Here is a 13,434-nt window from a genome sequence, read left to right as displayed (position 1 = left end):
ACATGAAATTCAAATAAAAATCAATTTAAATTACAGGTTGTAATGCAACAAAATAGGAAAAATTCCAAGGAGAATGAATACTTTTGCAAGGCACTTTACAACTGTTAGTGTCTTTGGAGTGTATTTTGTCTCTACCCATTTCCCATATTCCTTTCCTCCTTCTGTCTCTCTCAACCCATTCTACCATATTCCTTCGCTCCTTCTGTCTGTCTACCCATTCCAACATATTCCTTCCCTCCTTCTGTCTCTACCCATTCCACCATATTCCTTTCTTCCTTCTGTCTGTCTCAACCCAGCAGCATACCACCCTGCATCCCACTGCTGGCTTGCTTCTGAAGCTAAGCAGGGTTGGTCCTGGTCAGTTCCTGGGTGGGAGACCAGATGCAGCTGGAAGTGGTTTTGGAGGGCCTGTAGGAGGCACTCTTTCTTCTGGTCTAAAAAAATATCCTAATTCCCCAGGGCAGTGACACTGCCCTGTGTAGGGTGCTGTCTTTTGAATGGGATGTTAAATGGGTGTCATTAAAGATCCCATGGCACTTATCATACGAGTAGGGGTGTTAACCCTGGTGTCCTGGCTAAATTCCCAATCTGGCCCTCAAACCATCACGGTCACCTAATAATCTCCAGTTTACAATTGGCTCAATCATCCCCCTCCTCTCCCCTGTAACTATTCCCCAGGTCGTTGCTGCAAATGAGAATGTGTTCTCAGTCAACATACCTGGTAAAATAACAGATAAATGAAATTCCACCATATTACTTCTATCCATTCCACCATATTCCTTTCCCGCTTCTCTGCAAGTGGATGAGCAGCACTGACTAGCTGATGATCTGTCTCCCTAAAGGACTGGTACTGTACCTGTAACCAGCCCAATAACCACCCCACAGACATGACCTAGTCTCACTCTGTCCCCCTTCTCTCTCTGCGAGTGGTTGAGCAGGCCTGACAGGCGGATTCCTTTTCTTCTGGATGTATTAAAGGCACTTTCCTGCTCTGACAGCCAGCCTGCTCTGTTCTGTTCTGCCAGCCACCTTCTAGCTCCAGACCACATCCAAAATGGCACCCTAGTCCCTAGAAAGTGCACTACTTTTGACCTGAACCCTTTGTCCCTATATAGGGAATAGGGTGCCATTTGGGACACAACCCCAGTCTTCACACTACTCTGGGCAGCCACTACGTCTTGACAGACCCCTGTCACTACCCATCAGCCTCTCTGCTCCTGCTCTGCTCCGCTTTGCTCTCCACAAGATCCAGCTCTCCCGCCTCTGCGCACGCAGACCCACTTTCACCAACCAGCACAATTATTTTTTATGACAAGCCATCCATCAGCTTTAACTTTAAAGCACTTTCCACTGATATCCATTGTTACACTTCTGTGCACTCTTTTTTCCACGCAGCCAGGCAGCTGGTGCGGCACTGCGTGAGAGGATCTGTGAAAGAATATGATACCAGACATTCAAACTAGCGAACCATGTAAATCTACTTAGTCTCTCTTCGCTTTATTTCAGATTTTATAAGTTCAATTTTTGGAGGGTGAATTATGTTTATTTGTTGTGCATATTATGCCCTTTTCAAATCTGATTTGAGTGCCCTAAATTGTGTCGTGAAAAAAGATTATAATTTGTCAGCTATCGGAGGGGCGTGGACTCAAATCAAACTGAAATGAGCAGCTGAACTATTAAAGACTGAGTGTCTTCTGCATGGAGTACTTTGAGGAACTTAAAATAACAGTAAACAGTGATTAGAGATAAGATATTCTTAATGCTGATAATGATAGAGCCATCAAGCTTGATGTGATTTGAAAATACCATATATTATTGCTGAGAAAAGCCATTTTCAGATCAGCTCAATTATGTTTTATGAACCGTGATGGGGACCAATTATTACTGTGTAACTAACTGTATTATAACTGATGCAACCTATACAGTGTGGAATCAGTCACCACTGATCCCTATCATTATTCTCAGAGACTATTTATACCATCAAACACAGATGGATTGTAAACATTTATGCAATGGGTGGGTCTAATCCTGGACGCTGATTGGATAAAACCGCGTTCCAGCCATTGTCTATTCCAAAAGTTACCACCGGCTAACTCTGCGTTTACACAAGGAAGCAGCATTGTGTGATGAAACATCGGAAGCCATTCACTTTCATTGGAAAGAAAGTGAGAGAAGCGGCGTAGGCAGGGGACCGTTGAGTGATACGAGCATGGGAGCTGAGCAGGGCGTGGGTAAAGTTGGAGAAAGCTGAACTTTATTCAAATCCTCTGCTATATGACCAATCGAAGCTCACTATAGCATCTAACCCCTGCTGGATTGGTTGACAATGGCTGTTGATGCCTAGTTTGCTTGCTAGCTTGTTTGCACTCACATGAGGGCAAGGCTAGCTTTGCTATGTGAGTGCCACTTGTCTAGTGTAAATGGCCAGTAAGGCTATGATGTTGAAATGCCTATTTACTGTTCCATCTCACTGCACAATCCACTGTGTCATCAGCCCAGCAATTTATAAACTTGATCTCCACTGTAAAAAGCAACTAGATATTATCTCCCCTTTCTTTTATAGCCTTACAATTGGTTTTCAACAGCCGAGATTTGTATCTGTCTCGTTTCAATATTGAAATTCGATCTCCACTATCCCATTCAGGATTAACATGTCAGGACAAGACAGACAACTTTTCTCAGCAAGTCGAAATCATGAATCAGCATAATTTGTAAGGATATACAAAGAAATGTCAATGGAAAAACAGGTCAAACTAATCGAAATGCAGCTAGTTTGCTGTCTTTCCATCTTCAGTTTGAAGTGATTGTGTTAGCTGTGTAGTTGGCTAGCTCCTCTGAACAGTGTCCTGACAAGAGAGCAAATATTCTATGCCAAGCGAAATCACGCATCATTAGCTCATTGTTATGGATATATACAAATAAATGTCACTAGAAAACAGTTGAAACATACGCAGATGCAGATACTTTGCTGTTATTCAGGCTGCACTGTTTGATGTGACTATGTTAGCCGTTAGTTGGCTATCTAGCATGCAAGTGATAAGAACGTTGCCAGCGAGCATGACTACGGAACATTTAGAACGAACGACTTGGTTGCGTCCAAAGATACAGAATAAAAAGATTTCACGACTGGGTCGCATCTCTGGCAACCAAACCAATAGAATTAAGGACCAGCAATCTTGGTTCGCAATCTTGGTTAGCAACCATAGATTTGCAGAACTCTAGATTTGTGTCGTGACTTCGTCTCTGGTCTAACAACACCCGTGCCAATATATCCTCCAAACACCGGCTTCTCGGGCACTATCACTTAATTGGAGATCCAAGCGAAAGATCTGGCATTGATCATCTCCCGCCAGTGGTCGCACAGTGCAACACTGACTGTGGGGCCTTACGTGTCTAGGCCTTAGAGATCTTTCTCTTCAGGCCATAATAGCACAGTTCACACAAGCATGCTGGTGTCCCCTCGAGCCCCCCAGATGCTGCTCCCACCTCCCCATCCTGCTCTCGTCATTAACTCTCACACTGAGATTTGAATTAATGTTCCTCGCGGCACAAGACAGATTCTGCATCAGGCCACGTTTTCAGAGCTGTCAGTCTAATTAAAGAGGCTAGACCCAGACGGATGATGGGCCAGAGCAGTCTCTCTCTCAATGTATTAGTATCGATGGCACTTAATCGTGATGACCCCACCCGGTCTCGAGTCACAAGGCACCCCAGTGGTTCTGAGTACCCACAGGCTCAAAGCTACAATCACTTCCATGTGAGGGAGCCTATAGCCTATAGGCTGTAAAGCTCTATCAGGACAATAGTAAAAACATCATCATATGCAGCAAGAAAACAGCAACATTTATTCCAATGTTTTCATGAAACGTTATTTCACAGCAACAAAGTGTGAACATATGGTTATGAATGACTCAGATGGTTCCAGAATCTGTTGACTTACCTCCTCTATCATGGGATTGTTAAGATGTATAATTAATCAGGTGTTGATAACTAAGATTTAATGAGAACATCCCCCATTCAGCCTGGAGTCTATGACTTGATACTAGCTGCTTGTTATTCTAACCAGTATGTGTTGGTTGTTTTCTCTCTCCCCCCAACTCGCAATCGGTTGATTCTGTGCTATTAGAAAGATTGAAAGTATACAACATGTGAAGCATTACAGCACGCAAAGGGATCAGAAGAGGGAGATAGATGGGATGGGCAGAGGGAAGCCGAGGGGTGGGACTTACGACTGGAACAGATCAGGTTTGAGAATTGTTCTAAAAAAAGGACATGGGGACTTGGGAATTTGGTTGGAGCAGCTTCACTTCAGGTGTAGAATGTATGTTGTTTTTTTAAATAAAAAAATAAATACAAAAATAGCTGATCTATGGTATTAATTTAGTGTCTTTTGAGAGGAGTGGTGTGTGTGTGTAAGTGTGTGTAAATGTGTGTGCGTGCATGCAAGCGTGCGCAAACCCATCTGTGGGTCGCAGTGGCAGTACAGTGCTGTCCTGGTGGCTGGCCTGGCCAGTATGGCTGGCAGTACGGGGTTAACTTCAACCTCCTTGCTGCCTCCCTGTCTGACACTGTATTAATCACCATTGATGTGTGCTCTAAAAGGATTGCTGCAGGAAATAAAGACCCTGTGGTGTCAGGCGCCTTGCCCTGATGTGACTCCATCAGACAAGTGGATGCGTATTGACAAGGCGAGAAGAGGAGAGAGGGAGCAATCAGTCCGAGAGTCAGTCACCTTGGAACTGACGCAATGTCATGAAAGTCCACACCATTATTCCTCACCTTCCCAGACTGCACAGGAGGAGCATTATTTAAAGTCAAACATCTAGCCTACACACAGGCTGAAAGTCACCAGAAGGACGGAACACACATACAATGGCGGACACACACAAGCATGCAGGCACACCGAACACACACACACACACACACCACTCCTCCCACAGATCAAAGCACCGACCACCGAGACCCTTTCATCACTCCTACTGGCAGCTAGAAGTCGAGGAGGAAGCCAAGCCATTTATTGACATATCTTGACCATCTTAATGTTAAATACACTGGAAACACCACATTATATGGTAGGTGATGCTTACCGCTCTATAAATATAAATTAAGTTCCTGCGCCAAATTCAAGGAGTTTTATTAGTTGGGATGCATGCCAAATGGGTCCCTATTCCCTACATACTGTACTACTTAGGGAAAAGTCTGCTATTTGTGACGCACTCTTTGGAGTAGTAATTTAATGAGCACCAGTAGCTCATGACGGCTTCAGTATTCTCATTAATAAGCTGAACTTTTCTCTTTGTTGAAGAGGGCTGATCGCTATTACATGCCTCAAAAGTTAAAGTAATTTAATTTCATCCATTTTATTTCATTATTTGAGGGGTAAAAGAAAAATCTCTGCAAGGAAATTTGACACATCAGTGTGAATGAACAAACACTAGGAAAGTGATTCTCTAAAGAACTGAACTTAGATAAAAGCAGATAAAGATTTATTGAAATATTATTGTATTGAAATATATTGAAAGGGGAAAAATGTCTATATGTATTTAACCACTCAGAGTCTATATTACAGGAGGGGAGAGTTGGGTGAGTTGATAAATATTTTACATTCAGGATCACTCTAAGGGAAATATAGTATCCTTTCTAACAAAGATATCTACATATATTTCAGGATGTTGTGTATCCCTGGAAATAATCAGAATTCATGTAAATATAACAGTTTTCAAAACATAGCATGTATGGGGTAAATTGAGCCACAGGAAAGGGTAAGTTAAGCAGGCTACACATTTCTTTACTGAATTAAGTATTACCGCTACCTTTTTAAAACCATGTCCATCTTTATTTCCCAAACACATTTTTAACACAGGCTTGACAAATACTTTGTACTTTAACACTTTTAACATATTCCAAGCAAAATTGTACTACACTGTACGACGCTCGTCGAACGTGGCAGGGCTTGCAAACCATTACAGACTACAAAGGGAAGCACAGCCGAGAGCTTCTCAGTGACACGAGCTTACCACACAAGCGAAAAAACTTCTATGCTCGCTTCGAGACAAGTAACACTGAAACATGCATGAGAGCATCAGCTGTTCCCGGATGACTGTGTGATCACGCTCTCTGCAGCCGATGTGAGTAAGACTTTCAAACAGGTCAACATTCACAAGGCCTCAGGACCAGACGGATTACCAGGACATGTACTCCTAGCATGCGCTGACGAACTGGCAAGTGTCTTCACTGACATTTTAAACCTCTCCCTGTCTGAGTCTGTAATACCAACATGTTTCAAGCAGACCACCATAGTCCCTGTGCCCAAGAACACTAAGGTATCCTGCCTAAATGACTACTGACCCGTAGCACTCACGTCTGTAGCCATGAAATGCTTTGAAAGGCTGGTCAGGGCTGACATCAACACCATTATCTCCAGCCACCCTAGTCGACTGTTCCCTCTGCTACCGCACGGCAAGCGGCACTGGAGCGCCAAGTCTTGGTCCAAGAGGCTCCTAAATAGCTTCTACCCCCAAGCCATAAGACTCCTGAACAGCTAGATAGACATACATTCCAATTTGATATCATACATTGCAAATTGATAGACACACAATTTCTGCTTAGTGACTTTAATAACTCTACCTACATTTGCATAAAACCTCAATTACCTCGACACCGGTGCCCCCGTACATTGACGTTGACTTTGTACCTGTATCCCCTGTATATAGCCCCGCTATTGTTATTTACTGCTGCTCTTTAATTATTTGTTATTCTTATCTCTTACTTTTTTAAGGTATTTTCATAAAACTGCATTAATGGTTAAGGCCTTGGAAGTAAGCATTTCACTCTAAGGTCTACACCATTTGTGTTTGGCTCATATGACAAATACGATTTGATTTGATTTGACATAGGCCAGGTCATGTTGTTACCTCCTATCCCTGCAATAATGTGTTGCATTACGCCTGGGAAGAAAACACTTCAATTTGCTCAACTTGCAATTGGCTCCACCATTGGCTCAACTTACCCCATGACTATTGGCTCAACTTACCCCATGACCATTGGCTCAACTTACCCCAAGGCAAACAATTTGACAATATTAGCCCACACAGCTACAAGGATGTACTTTCATACTAGGTTTAGGACCTCATATTGAAACTTATAGAGACCCCAACTGATGTATAGAACAATCTTAAAATTATCTACTTTGGTTTAGAAACCTTTCATGAAACCTTTAACACAATACATTCCTTTGACTTCCTGATTTATTTTATTTTTTTACCTAACTTGCTTACCACTTTGTCCATGTGTTTTTTTTCCTTCACAGACTCCATGAAATTATGACCTATTCCTAAATATTTGGTCAAATGATTTATTTTTTTGTATCGTTTCTTTGCTCAACTTACCCCTCTCTCCAGTATATCTTCAAAACGGATATACTGCACATTATAATGTAGTTACGGGTTAGTTTCAGGGTAGTTTGAAAAGAAATATAGCGATGGTGATGTACCAGTTAAGCAATGATTCTCAAACAGAGCCCAATGAACTAGCAAAATCTTCTACATTTACTTCAAATGGAGAGGAAGGAGGAAGAGAAAGAGATTATTTGGATAAGATTTGCTGAAACACAGCACATGGTAAGACTATCTGAAACACAACACAGGGTAAGACTAGCTGAAACACAACACAGGGTAAGACTAGCTGAAACACAACACAGGGTAAGGCTAACTGAATCACAGCACAGGGTAAGACTAGCTGAAACACAACACAGGGTAAGACTAGCTGAAACACAACACAGGGTAAGACTAGCTGGAACACAACACAGAGTAAGACTAGCTGAAACACAACACAGGGTAAGACTAGCTGAAACATAACACAGGGTAAGACTAGCTGAAACACAACACAGGTTAAGACTAGCTGGAACACAACACAGAGTAAGACTAGCTGAAACACAACACAGGGTAAGACTAGCTGAAACACAACACAGGGTAAGGCTTACTGAATCACAGCACAGGGTAAGACTAGCTGAAACATAACACAGGGTAAGGCTAGCTGAAACACAACACAGAGTAAGGCTTACTGAATCAAAGCACAGGGTAAGACTAGCTGAAACATAACACAGGGTAAGACTAGCTGAAACATAACACAGGGTAAGACTAGCTGAAACATAACACAGAGTAAGACTAGCTGGAACACAACACAGAGTAAGGCTTACTGAATCACAGCACAGGGTAAGAAGACATTCGCTGACCCTCCTTGGTAGTCTACCTCTCCGAGCTGCCTTCCAAAAGGACTGTTATTTAAGAAACAATTAGGGGCAGACACACAGCAATTTGCAGGCAGTCTTACTCTTAGGCCCCCGCCCTACTGAAGGGGCCTCTCACGGTTGATTTATCACACTGTCTCCTACACCAGGCAACATAATTAATAGGACCATGGACTTCTAATTCCACCCACTTCCACAGCCTAGTGGATTTCACTTGATTTACGACGGCTAGCGAGTATTCATTTTATCAGTTCATTCGCTCGTTATTTATGCTGATGACCAATTTCAATGGGTCGCTATCATCTAACTCACTACTAATCAAAGAGAATTAGGGTTCACTGCATTATGTAGAATACGCTAATTTATTTTCAGAACAAGGAGGTTGGGTGGATTGAAACAGAACAGCAACAGCTAGCCTAGCTGCATAGTCGGATTCTGATCCCAGTGTTAGAAAGAATGGTGACAGTGCATTGAGGTCTTTCTGCTATTGTAACTAGCCACTAAACACGCACTGTGGGGTAATTAATCACTTGAATGCCTGCAAACACAAGGCAATGTTTAACTGAAGCAGGGAACAATAACAGTATTTAGATACTGATTACAATTAGGATGCCATATCATCCATCCTGGCTGGTACTATGCTTCCAGTTGGCAGAGCAATGTGTATTCAGGCCCAAGTTATGGTGGGATGTCAGATTTTGATTTTGCTTCTTTTGAGCACCAATCAAAAATGATATACCAACCCAGACCATTGTAAGTGTACCACTCTACTCTGCATTGTTGGGTCAAAGGCATCTTTTAGAGAGAAACCATCCAGAAAACTAAACTATAATGCACATTATGCAGTGTAATCACCCAGGAATGTACTCCATTTCCAAATGACAGCCCAAATACTCAGCTGCCCATTTTACTCTCAATAATCTGTGATGGTAACAACCTTGCTTTTCTCATGTCTCTGTAGGATGTTAAAGCACCAAGAACACAACTGGATCGGAAACAAACAGTCCCTCTTAGGTGCAAGTCTCGAACAATAAGAATGAATTATTAGCCTGCATGCTGAAAGTAATGGCTCCTGAATCGCCGTATAGATTAATGGTATGCATTACTACAAACCCAGATAAATTGGGTCACATTGTAGCTCCCTGTTTGTTAGAAAAATTACACCTGTTCAAGATGTTATGAACCTGCAAATGCTATTCTGAAGGTTAAATTGTGTATTACTATAAAACCAATTGAGATGGAGAAAACGGCTGGCAGTGGACCATTATTTAATGTCCTAGCCGGCAGTGTTACAATAGGGTAGGATTAAGATGCAATAAGCCTCAGCGAGTCAGAGAGAAATGGTTCCTTGTAAACAATGCAGTAAAAAAACGAGTCGCTCCGCAGCACATACAGTCGATTTAAAGCTCCACATAAGTCATTTTAATGCTACAGCAAACTTCCCAAGACAGGAGTATCTTCTATTTACAATCACCACATATTTTATTTCACATTCAGAGTCACATTTGTAGGTCACTGTACTGCATGACAAAAACCTCTCTGTGTTGTGTAAAAAACTATATTGGGCAAAAGTAATAATAATATTACATAGGATTTATGGTACATACAGTTTTGCTAAAAACCAAGATACTTTACAACTATATTAGCCACAAGGTCAAAGAAATAACAAAAAACAACCGTGACAAAATCCACAGAAAAGACTTCTTCACGGTGGACTATAAGCCAACTAAATCTCCATCCTCCAGTCAGTCTCTATCCTTATTGCATTTAATTATTCAACGACACAAAGACTGATAAGGTGTTTCCACGGCGAGATTAATCACAGCGTTCCTCAGTGACAGTCAGGCAGCTCAGTAGGTGATACACCTCCAGACAATGGATGAGTCCCAAATGGCATCATTGTGCCTACACATAGTGCATTACTTTGACCAGGGCCCATAGGGCTGTGGTTAAAAGTAGTGCCCTATATAGGGAATATGGCGCCATTTGGGACACAGAGGTGAAGGGAACAGCCATCGACTAGCTACATCCTCCCGGTTTACAAGGTGTATCATTTAGCCCAGAGGGTAATAAGATGCACAATTTACACAGGCCTGTCTGTCAATAAGCCTGTCGATAGACGGACACTTAGCATCTATCATCCCCAGAATCAATGCCATTTTTCAGCTATGAATTCCCGGAAAATGATAGCTTTCAAATAAATGGTGGAAAGAGAAACATGACCCTCCTTGGGGAGAGATAGATAGATGTAGGGCAGCTCAATCCCCCCCCCCTCCCCCCTACACCGCCCCACTGCCCACTACTCCTAACAGCTCTGGGATGCTCAGGCGTTCTTCTCAGCTCAATAGGGGAAAGGAAAGGTCACGGAATATTATAGGAGAATACCTATGTAACAAGATGTTTAGACTGACTCAGACATGACAGCAGAGCAGGCCAAGAGCTACCTGGGATAAAAGGTTGAACATCTATATCAATATCATATAAAAAGCATCTCAAAGACAATATGAAAGAGGGAAGTGGTATGACTGTGAATGTAGTAAATTGGACCTACATGGACCTTGAATTAGGCTTGTGTTAGGTTGAAGGGCACCTCTATTTGTCTATGATAGTATTAGGGGAAGATTGAAAGCCTGGTTCAATGGCGGACTTGCACAAAGATAGCAGAATTCAGATATGATGTCATTGTTTTTAGCACTATCCCCTGAGTTGTTAAACTATGGCGTGTGATATGTTTTATTTATTTATGATTATTTTTTATTTTACCTTCATTTAACCAGGTAGGCTAGTTGAGAACAAGTTCTCATTTACAACTGCGACTTGGCCAAGATAAAGCACAGAGGTTCAAACACATACAACAACACAGAGTTACATATGGAATAAACAAACATACAGTCAATAATACAGTATAAAATAAAATAAAATAAAAGTCTATATGCAGTGAGTGCAAAAGAGGCAAGAAGGTAAGGCAATAAATAGGCCATGGTGGCGAAGTAATTACAATATAGGAATTTAACACTGGAATGGTAGATGTGCAGAAGATGAATGTGCAAGTAGAGATACTGGGGTGCAAAGGAGCAAGATAAATAAATACAGTATGGGGATGAGGTAGTTGGAAGGGCTATATACAGATGGGCTATGTACAGGTGCAGTAGTGTGTGAGCTGCTCTGACAGCTGGTGCTTAAAGCTAGTGAGGGAGATATGAGTCTCCAACTTCGGTGATTTTTGCAGTGCCACATTCCAGTCATTGGCAGCAGAGAACTGGAAGGAAAGGCGGCCAAAGGAGGAATTGGCTTTGGAGGTGACCAGTGAAATATACCTGCTGAAGCGCGTGCTACGGGTGGGTGCTGCTATGGTGACCTGTGAGCTGAGATAAGGCGGGGCTTTACCTGCCAGAGACTTGTAATGACCTGGAGCCAGTGGGTTTGGCGACGAGTATGAAGCGAGGACCAGCCAACGAGAACGTACAGGTCGCAATGGTGGGTAGTATATGGGGCTTTAGTGACAAAACGGATGGCACTGTGATAGACTGCATCCAATTTGTTGAGTAGAGTGTTGGAGGCTATTTTATAAATGACATCGCCGAATTCGAGGATCGGTAGGATGGTCAGTTTTCGGAGGGTATGTTCAGCAGCATGAGTGAAGGATGCTTTGTTGCGGAATATGAAGCCGATTCTAGATTTAATTTTGGATTGGAGATGCTTAATGTGAGTCTGGAAAGGAGAGTTTACAGTCTAACCAGACACCTAGGTATTTGTAGTTGTCCACATATTCTAAGTCAGAACCATCCAGAATAGTGATGCTGGACGGGCGGGCAGGTGCGGGCAGTGATCGGTTGAAGAGCATGCATTTAGTTTTACTTGTATTTAAGAGCAATTGGAGGCCACGGAAGGAGAGTTGTATAGCATTGAAGCTCGTCTGGAGGTTTGTTAATAACACAGTGTCCAAAGAAGGGCCAGAAGTATACAGAATGGTGTCGTCTGCGTAGAGGTGGATCAGAGTGCCAATAAATCATCACAATCTACATTTTTAAAAGTGCCGGCTTCTTCAAGCTAAAATTGTGATCATGAATACTGTGCTAATGACCATACAAAAAAGAGTAATGGAGAAGAATGTACAATATGGCGAACTTAGCAAAATGAGGAATTTGTAGTAAGTGCTTGGGGGCCATAATTTTTTTGCATGCAGGGTTGCAAAATTCACAGAACTTTCACAGGTTTTCCAGAAATCAGGGTTCCCAGAATTTGCATGACATAAAATAATATTTCCATTGAGATATTAAATCAAACTTGTTGCCGGGGATATGAAAGTTAGCCAGTCAGCCAGGGGTATGACAGTCAGCCAGTCAGTCAAGGGTATGACAGTCAGCCAGTCAGTCAAGGGTATGACAGTCAGGCAGGGGTATGACAGTCAGGCAGTGGAATGACAGTCAGCCAGGGTATGACAGTCTGCCATTCATTCTGACAGTCAGCCAGTCCAGGAGAATGACAGTCAGCCCCCCTCCACCACACACCACACACCATCCCTCCATCTGTTTCCACTGGGCTGCCGCTGTTGCAGCTTGTAAAAAGAAAATGATTTACACAAATCAATCACTCAACTCATCGGCTGGCAGCCACTGGCAGCGTGTCTTTACGGCTTGACTTTAACAGCCTCACTTGATTAAAGGCTGTGGCTCCCTAACCTTTCATTTGAAGAATGATTGTCACTGAGTGACATGTACTTTTCCCCTCCAGGTTGGTTCAAGGCGAAGGTATTGGCATTCAGATTTTGTCATGCAGGGGTGTGGTGGACTCGCTACCTACAACTGTGGTCAGATGTCACTGCTGGTGAGTAAGGTAGTAAGGTAATGGTACAACAACAGGTAGGGACTTACATGCATTTGAGGTAATGGTACAATAGTATTTAGTATTTTTAATATTTTATTAAGATCCCCATTAGCTGATGCCAAGGCAGCCGCTACTCTTCCTGGGGTCCAAACAGGAAAAAAACATCACAACACATTTACACTGCTCTGCCATGACACATTTACACTGCTCCACCATGACACGTTTACACTGCTCCATCGAGACACATTTGTACTGCTCCACCATGACACTTTTACTCTGCTCCACCGAGACACATTTGCACTGCTCCACCATGACACATTTACACTGCTCCACCATTTACACTGCTCCACCATGACACA

The sequence above is a fragment of the Oncorhynchus tshawytscha genome, linkage group LG01, assembly GCF_018296145.1.
Source record: "Oncorhynchus tshawytscha isolate Ot180627B linkage group LG01, Otsh_v2.0, whole genome shotgun sequence".
Classification (NCBI taxonomy): domain Eukaryota; kingdom Metazoa; phylum Chordata; class Actinopteri; order Salmoniformes; family Salmonidae; genus Oncorhynchus; species Oncorhynchus tshawytscha.
The sequence above is the reverse complement of the archived record's forward strand: the minus strand, read 5'-3'. Positions refer to the sequence as shown.